The 8528-nt window shown below is 38.3% G+C and overlaps 3 non-coding genes and 1 pseudogene across 3 annotated transcripts; all 4 read left to right on the top strand.

Annotated features, from left to right (window-relative positions):
* Positions 1–758: 758 nt before the first annotated feature.
* LOC135730938 (U2 spliceosomal RNA) lies at positions 759–962 on the top strand (annotated as a pseudogene).
* A 2111-nt stretch (positions 963–3073) lies between these two features.
* Positions 3074–3237, top strand: LOC135730899 (U1 spliceosomal RNA). Its single transcript, XR_010526112.1, has one exon. It is a non-coding gene; the product is annotated as a U1 spliceosomal RNA (small nuclear RNA).
* Positions 3238–7193: 3956 nt separating this feature from the next.
* Positions 7194–7358, top strand: LOC135730916 (U1 spliceosomal RNA). Its single transcript, XR_010526128.1, has one exon. It is a non-coding gene; the product is annotated as a U1 spliceosomal RNA (small nuclear RNA).
* Positions 7359–8240: 882 nt separating this feature from the next.
* LOC135730930 (U2 spliceosomal RNA) lies at positions 8241–8431 on the top strand. Its single transcript, XR_010526142.1, has one exon. It is a non-coding gene; the product is annotated as a U2 spliceosomal RNA (small nuclear RNA).
* Positions 8432–8528: the final 97 nt, after the last annotated feature.

Raw genomic sequence — 8528 nt, 5'->3', positions numbered from 1 at the left:
TCCCTGTCAGCACAGCTTAAAAACATACAAAAATAATTGAACATAAAAGAAAATTATTGAAAATGAGCCAGCTAAAAACAGACATAAATCATTTCATCTCTGTCATGCAAGCAACCATTCAAACAACATATTAATCTACACTAGAGCCACAGGCAACCTTCTTGAACAAAACGCCCATGACCAAGTAAAAATGTCAACAAAACTAAAATATTACAATATGGCAAACAACACCATCTTCCATTGCTGGGAAAGCTAAACACGGATGTTTAAGTTCATAGGAGAGAACCACTAAAGCAACGTTCAATGAGATCATGGCTCTTTGCTCAGTTACTAAACAGCTTCAGAACTTGGACTTATTCACATTGTTTACTCTGCAGACAGAGTTCAGCCCACCCTTTCTGTCATTGACCAGCTCATGCTAAAATACCCAAACATCACAAAACATCACATATTTGTTTATCGCCTGTGTTTCAATACAGAATTTTTTTGATTTTAACCCTCTGGGTTAAATGTATCTTCCAGGTCTCCTCTGGGACCCGAGACGTTGGGTTATGGTTATATTCCGGGGAGTTTACGTGATGGCAAAACTTGATAAGGACTCACTACTTTTTTGTGCACAACAGAAGTGGGAGCTTTTAACAAATTACTTGTATTTATTAATTTTATCTGATTTTAAAATAACTGACCTTGTGTCTCTCTTTGATGTTGGTTTTTATCAATAAAACGTTGCTGATTCTTATGTATATGTAAAACAGACTATTGCATCTTAAATGTTCCCTTGTGACAATAAACTTTGGAAAAAGAAAAAATCTGTTCTTATCAGTTTAATATCTGATACGTTCCCTACCCGGGGACCATATATTAAATAGATTTTTGGAATTGGGAGATGGAATAGGGGCTTGCTCAGTCCACTCCACGCATCAACCCGGTATTGCAGTACTTCTGGGAACGGTGCACCCCCCAATTTTGGAGATGGTCCTCACTGCGGAACACAACATCCAGGGGGCGGGGTTGGATCTAGATCCAACTCCTCCCACTTTATATACTTTGTTCCGCCAAATGAACCAGTATATTTGCGTTGTTGCAGCCCGCAATTAGTTGCAACCTGTGGTCGCCAACGTTCGCTCTTATCAATTTAAGTGTACGTTTGATTAATAATATAGTTGAGAAAGATTCATAATTTTGAAAGTATCACAGTTAGGTGTAAGGAGAGGTACGGACACGTTCCCAACAGTTTGATATCACTGAAGAGATTTATTTGTACATTATCCCACTTATAACACAGCTATTCCTACGAGTAAATATAAAAACAAATTTATATGATATCTTTTATTAGCAAATTAAAAAAGTAAACCATCTACGAGGGAAACCTGTTTCCTAATGGCTGTAAGCAAAGACGCGTTAAAACAAGTTCAAAGTCCATACAAGATAAACATTCAATTTATTAATTTCTAAATAACATGCCATAGCCTATATATTTTAATAATTATGCATATTTATACTGTATCCATTAATAGGTCTTAAACTGCATGTGGTAAGATTACTCATAGTAGGCTTACCCGAAATGTTTTACTCCAAAACATTATAGCAAAAAACTTACATTTCACCCTAAAGGTACTACTTTTATTGTAGTCATAAGTAAAGTTAGTTTTTATGTCAAAATAATAACTTAATTTAGTTACGACTTAATGCGGAAATGGTAACCCAGCAACACGTGTATGACGTATCTTGTGGTAAAACTGCCGACCAATGGGATCTCTGGATCGGGATCCAGCTCCGCCCTTGGATCTAAATCCAACCCCGCCCCCTGGATGTCGCGTTCTGCAGTGAGGCGCTACTGCAATTTTGTGAAAAGAAGAACTGCTATGTAACTTAGAGATTTTTCAAACAAATCTTTGGATGGTGTGTGAATGTTCTCCAGTGTCTCCAAATGGCTCCAACATGGATATTTTCACATTTAATCCAAAATGCTGATGTTTTTTCTCGAGTCAGCCTTTGCAATAGACCTTTCTCACAGTAACCGGAAATACGTAATTGTCGTGTAAGCGGAGTTCCTGTCAAGCGTCAACACACTAGAAAAACATAAACCCGGGCAAGTTTAAAATGGATCAAAAAGTCCACACAACTTCGTTAACGGATTTGCCAAATATTATATTTGCTGATGTGACACGACTAATGGAGGAAAACTTTTTCCATGAAGAATTTGTCCATAAATTTCTAGGTAAGTAGATAGCGAGTCTAACTGTTACTGAACTGTTAACTAAAACGACACATTATAAGTCTCGCCGAATAGCCTGAATCCACTTCTGTCTAACTTCATCATCAACAGAGAATTGATGGAACAGATACGGCTTTTTACATTGCCTTGACTGCGGAGGAAGTAGATTTCCGCGACGATTGCGTATTTCCGGTCATAAATACGGACGTTGTGAGAGGTCTATTGTAACTTAGTAATTTAACAAATAAGTAATTCAAATAATAAGCAGGGCAGCCTAACCGGAAACATAAGATTAAAATCATCACATGGCCAGTATGAATTTCCACATGCTGTGAAAAAAGTCTGAATTCCAGCTGGAACCATAGAAGTTTTATATAATGTGTCTTGCATTTCCCAGGTGGCAATACAAACAAAATCTTTACAAAGAGGATGATAATATACTGAATGCAGTGCTCAACGCAAATAATTTTTTATACTGACCCGGGCAGGCCAGTGGTTAATGTCTTTACTTGCCCTGCCAAAATTTTCACTGGCCCCAATAAAAAAGTCAGTGTCACATATTTAAAAATAATAATTCAATTAATAATAGTTTAATGCTTTGTTTTCCATTTAGGGGACTGCCCCCTAAAATGTGTATAAATGTTATGTAGGGCTCTACTGTAAGTCAGATTTGGTGACTCCAGCACCTGAGCTCTATGCTCTGATTTGAAGATCGCTTTCTGCAGTAAAGACTACTGCTCTAAGAAATCCAAGTCTCCTGGTCTTCGGTAAAAAAAGGTTTCCAACAGTATGAGTTATCATCGTTGAAACTGATGTTCCCTAAAGTGACTCCCCTTTAGGGTCGATGTACAACTCATACTTACCTGGCAGGGGAGACACCATGATCAAGAAGGTGGTTCACCCAGGGCGAGGCTCAGCCATTGCACTCCGGCTGTGTTGACCCCTGCGAATTCCCCAAATGTGGGAATCTCGACTGCATAATTTGTGGTAGTGGGGGACTGCGTTCGCGCTCTCCCCTGACTTTGTTGTTTAAATACAGATTTGATTTGTTCAAAGCTCCTTCAGCTCATGAAGTCTGTGGTTTGAAGATTTTGTATGCTTTTTAACAAGCAATTTTGTTAATTGTAATTTATTAAGTGTATTTAGATTCTCTTTTTTTTTTTTTTAAACACAGGGTGCCCCTTAACCGAGATGGTCCTCACTGCGGAACACAACATCCAGGGGGCGGGGTTGGATCTAGATCCAACTCCTCCCACTTTATATACTTTGTTCCGCCAAATGAACCAGTATATTTGCGTTGTTGCAGCCCGCAATTAGTTGCAACCTGTGGTCACCAACGTTTGCTCTTATCAATTTAAGTGTACGTTTGATTAATAATATAGTTGAGAAAGATTCATAATTTAGAAAGTATCACAGTTAGGTGTAAGGGGAGGTAAGGACACGTTCCCGACAGTTTGATATCACTGAAGGGATTTATTTGTACATTATCCCACTTATTACACAGCTATTCCTATACGAGTAAATATATAAACTTATTTATTTGATATCTTTTATTAGCAAATTTAAGAAAAAAGTAAACCTGTTTCCTAATGGCTGTAAGCAAAGACGTTAAAACAAGTTCAAAGTCCATACAAGATAAACATTCAATTTATTAATTTCTAAATAACATGCCATAGCCTATATATCTTAATAATTATGCATATTAATACTGTATCCATTAATAGGTCTTAAACTGCATGTGGTAAGATTACTCGTAGTAGGCTTACCCAAAATGTTTTACTCCAAAACATTATAGCAAAAAACTTACATTTCACCCTAAAGGCACTACTTTTATTGTAGTCATAAGTGAAGTTAGTTATTATGTCAAAATAATAACTTAATTTAGTTACGACTAAATGCGGAAATGGTAACGCAGCAACACGTGTATGACGTGTCTTGTGGTAAAACTGGCGACCAATGGGATCTCTGGATCGGGATTCAGCTCCGCCCCTGGATCTAAATCCAACCCCGCCCCCTGGATGTCGTGTTCTGCAGTGAGGCGCTACTGCCTTAACCCCCACTTTGAAGCTTTAGTTAATTTCACAATTATTAAATTAATATATAGTTTTCTTGTAAATGAGGATATTAGCTCTGCATTCAACTCCATCATCTGACAACAGTTGATTCAGAAACTGGACCGGCTTGGTCTAAACACCTTCTTATGCAACTGGCTGCTGAACTTTCTCACTGGTAGACCACAAGTTGTTAGAGTCGGTTCCAACACATCAACTACCATCACATTAAAGACGAGAGCCCCTCAGGGATGTGTCCTAAGCCCCCTGCTCTTTACCGTGCTTACCAATGACTGCTCACCAATGTACAGGTCCAACCTATTCATAAAGTTTGAGGACGACACAACTGTGGTGGGTCTCATCAGAAACATTGAGACAAACTACAGAAATGAGGTTGACCAACTTACCAAATGGTGCAATGGCAACAATCTCTCTCTAAACGTAGAGATAACAAAGGAGATTGTAGTGGACTTCCAGAGACCCTACACCAAACCCCTTCCCCTGACCATCCAACAACATTGCTGTAGAGAGGGTGAGCAGCACCAAGTTCATGGGTGTACATATAACAGAGGACCCTCCTGGACCACCAACACTGCATCACTGACTAGTAAAGCCCAACACGGCTCTATTTCCTCCATAAACTGAAAGGAGACAGAGCCCCAGCACCCGTCATGTGTTTATTCTACTGGGGCACCATTGAAAGCATCATCACCAGCTGAATCAATGTGGTGTTTGGAAATTCCACCACCCACAACCTCAAAGCCCTGCAGCGCATAGTGAGGACAACAGAAAAAATTATTGGTGCTACACTTCCTGCTCTTCTGGACTTGTACAATAACAGACAAACCTGGAAATCATTCAACATAGTGGGTGACCCCACTCATCCCTCACACTGCTTCTTCAGTCTCCTCTATTCTCATGGATTAAAGTTTTCCGTCGCTAGACGGATTTCCGTCACTTGCAAAATTATTAAATTCACTTTTCATAGAGACGACGTGTATTCACCTTTTTTAAGTTGCATGTGATCAAAGCCTGGAGTGGAGCCAAATCGCGTTCCTCTCTCCACTTTAAGTGTTCTTTAATCGCTACGCACCGGATCCACTCCGGGTTTTCTGGCTGTATCACGTTAAGCTGAGGTAAAACTTTATTTCAGCTAGCATGGACAAACTTAAAATGCAGAAAGGCTCCGATGTTTTGGCGATTGATAAAGGTGTAAAAGACCAATGGAGACTGACTTGGCTTAGCGAAATGATGAAGATTGGCAAGCCTTTCAGTTCGTGGGATAAGAAAACCAAACAGCCAGGTAATTTACGTGTCTTTGCGAATAGGGGTCCTGTATTTTGGGGGTAAATGATCACGTTTCTCACGAAAGTGATCACCCGCGTCCCGTTTTTGACTGCTTTGCTCATCAGGCCAGTTGCTGATACAACGGGTTTGTTAAACTCGTGGGTAAACTTAATGTGGCGCCACAAGAACCAAGAGGCAGATGACATCCAAATCCCGTTAAAGCGATTCGAGGAATCATAAGAGGAGACTGCTTCCGAAATGCTCTCGCGACACTTTGATGTCATCCACCTGTCGGTTCTTGCAGTTTCACTTTCAGTAAACAAGTGATTTTAAGCCATTCAAACACAAACAACAGGGCTAGCTGAACACGCAAGCCGCGCATTCGCTTCTCAATGAGCTTGTGAGTATTTTGCCACTTTATTGGCCTTAAATACAAATATGCGTCAAAAATCCAGTCTTTGCAAGTATCCTCATAGGTCTTAGGAGAAAGTAAACAGCAGAAACATTGCGCATAAACTAGCACATCAGCGCTGCCTCTATTGTAACATAATAATTTGTTGATAAAGGTACAGTCATTCAATTTACAACTGTCACTATGGTTACAGACATCCTGTGCGAATTGTACACGAGTTTAACTCTAGTTACTCGTTCAGGGTTTATATTCATACATTATTCGTTTATGTGTACTGAATAATATAATATTAAAAAGTTGTATTTGTTTACATTAGTAAATGCATTATATAACATGAACAAACAATGAGAAATATAGAGTATATAAGCATTAATTAATTCTTGTTTATGTCATTACAGTAATAAAGTAACAGTTTCAACTTTGATTATTAGTAAATGCTAAAATAAATACATTTACAATTAATAAAAGATTCATTAAAGGTGGTGATATTTATGTTTTCTTTTTATATAGTGAGTTATTTAGCTGTTTCGCCTTCATCTTAAATGCCATGCAAACTACAGCTACCTATGCCACAGGAGACTTTAATATGGAATTAATGTCAAAAAATCTCCCCTTAAAATGCTATTGGTCTCGCCTAGTTTTAGTTAAAGGAATATGACTTGGCCTGAAAAAAATTTCAGTCAGAAGAATTTTTTTCACTTTAATCCATGTATTCTGGAAAGAGGTTCTGGAGCCTCCAGGCCCGAAACGCAAGGCTGAAAAACAGCTTCATCCAAGATCCTTCTATTTACCGTTTCAAAGAATGTGGTCCCTACTTCGGACCATTTGTGGGTATCAACCCATTTCTATGATAATGAAATGGTCTGAGTGAGACAGTGGGTGGTAAAACTAAAGGATTGGGAGTGGCAGGGTTACTTCCTTTCAATGCTTTGTTTGAAGTTGAATGATTTGTTTTCCATTTAGGGGACTGCCCCCTAAAATGTGTATAAATGCAATGTAGAGCTCTACTGTAAGTCAGACTTGGTGACTGCAGCACCTGAGCTCTATGCTTTGATTTGAAGATCACTTTCTGCAGTAAAGACTACTGCTCAAGGAAATCCAAGTCTCCTGGTCTTCGTTAAAAAAGGTTTCCAGCAGTATGAATAATTTTTTAATCATATCGCCTGATCATCATTGAAACTGATGTTCCCTAAAGTGACTCCCCTTCTGGGTCGATGTACAACTCATACTTACCTGGCAGGGGAGACACCATGATCAAGAAGGTGGTTCACCCAGGGCGAGGGTCAGCCATTGCACTCTCGGCTGTGTTGACCCCTGCGAATTCCCCAAATGTGGGAATCTCGACTGCATAATTTGTGGTAGTGGGGGACTGCGTTCGCGCTCTCCCCTGATTTAGTTGTTTAAATACAGATTTGATTTTTTTCAAAGCTCTAAGCCCATGAAGTCTGTGGTTAGAAAATTTTGTATGTTTTTAACAAACAACATTTTTACATTGTAATTTATTTAGTGTATTTGGATTCTTTATTTTTATAAAACACAGGCTGCCCATAAATCTCCACTTTGAAGCTTTGGTTTATTATGTTTGTTAATTTCCTTATTTTTTTTATTATTTAGTTTTTTTTTTAACATTGATGGATAACTTCACATAGCAACATGAATCCACTTTTTGAGTCCTAAATTTTAGATTACATTTATAGATGACACAAAAGATAATTCTAATAGTCAGTCAGTTTATGTAATTGTTTTTAACTAATGTAAGCTTATGGCCTCAAAAACATTGCTAAATCCAAATACCCTGTATTAACAAAAATACAAAAATTATTTTAAAATGTAAATTGTCATTACATACCATTCAATTAATTGACATTTCTTAAACAAACTTAGTTGGTTGGTATTGCATTGGCCAGCTAAGTTGATTGAAAAATAGGTTTTATTGCAACTACTTATTTGTCCATTTGCTTTAGTTTTGATGCATTGTATCACTTCTATTATAAGTGTTTCTTCGTTCTTGTAAATGTTTTGTGACGACTTAAGTTTAGTTGTAACACTGGGAGAAGCATTTAAGTGTCCATACAGCCTTCTAGTCTTTATTAAAGACACTTCTGGCATTTTAAACTTAAATGTATCTTCCAAGTGTTAATAGGAAAGTCTAGATCACATTTTGTACAAGGATATTTTAAGATGGAAATATTGGAAAATAAAAAAAGTACTATACCGTCCTTCTATTTACAGTTTCAAAGAATGTGGTCCCTACTTCGGATCATTTGTGGGTATCGCTTCTCGGCCTTTTGGCTAAGATCAAGTGTAGTATCTGTTCTTATCAGTTTAATATCTGATACGTCCCCTACCCGGGGACCATATATTAAATTGATTTTTGGAATTGGGAGATGGAATAGGGGCTTGCTCCGTCCACTCCACGCATCGACCCGGTATTGCAGTACTTCTGGGAATGGTGCACCCCCCCTAATGTGGTGAAAAGAAGAACTGTGTTGTAGCTTAGAGATTTTTCTAACAAATCTTTGGATGGTGTGTGAATGTTCTCCAGTGTCTCCAAATAGCT

The sequence above is a fragment of the Paramisgurnus dabryanus genome, chromosome 2, assembly GCF_030506205.2.
Source record: "Paramisgurnus dabryanus chromosome 2, PD_genome_1.1, whole genome shotgun sequence".
NCBI classification, from domain to species: Eukaryota; Metazoa; Chordata; class Actinopteri; order Cypriniformes; family Cobitidae; genus Paramisgurnus; species Paramisgurnus dabryanus.
This window is presented reverse-complemented; position numbering and strand designations above follow the sequence as displayed.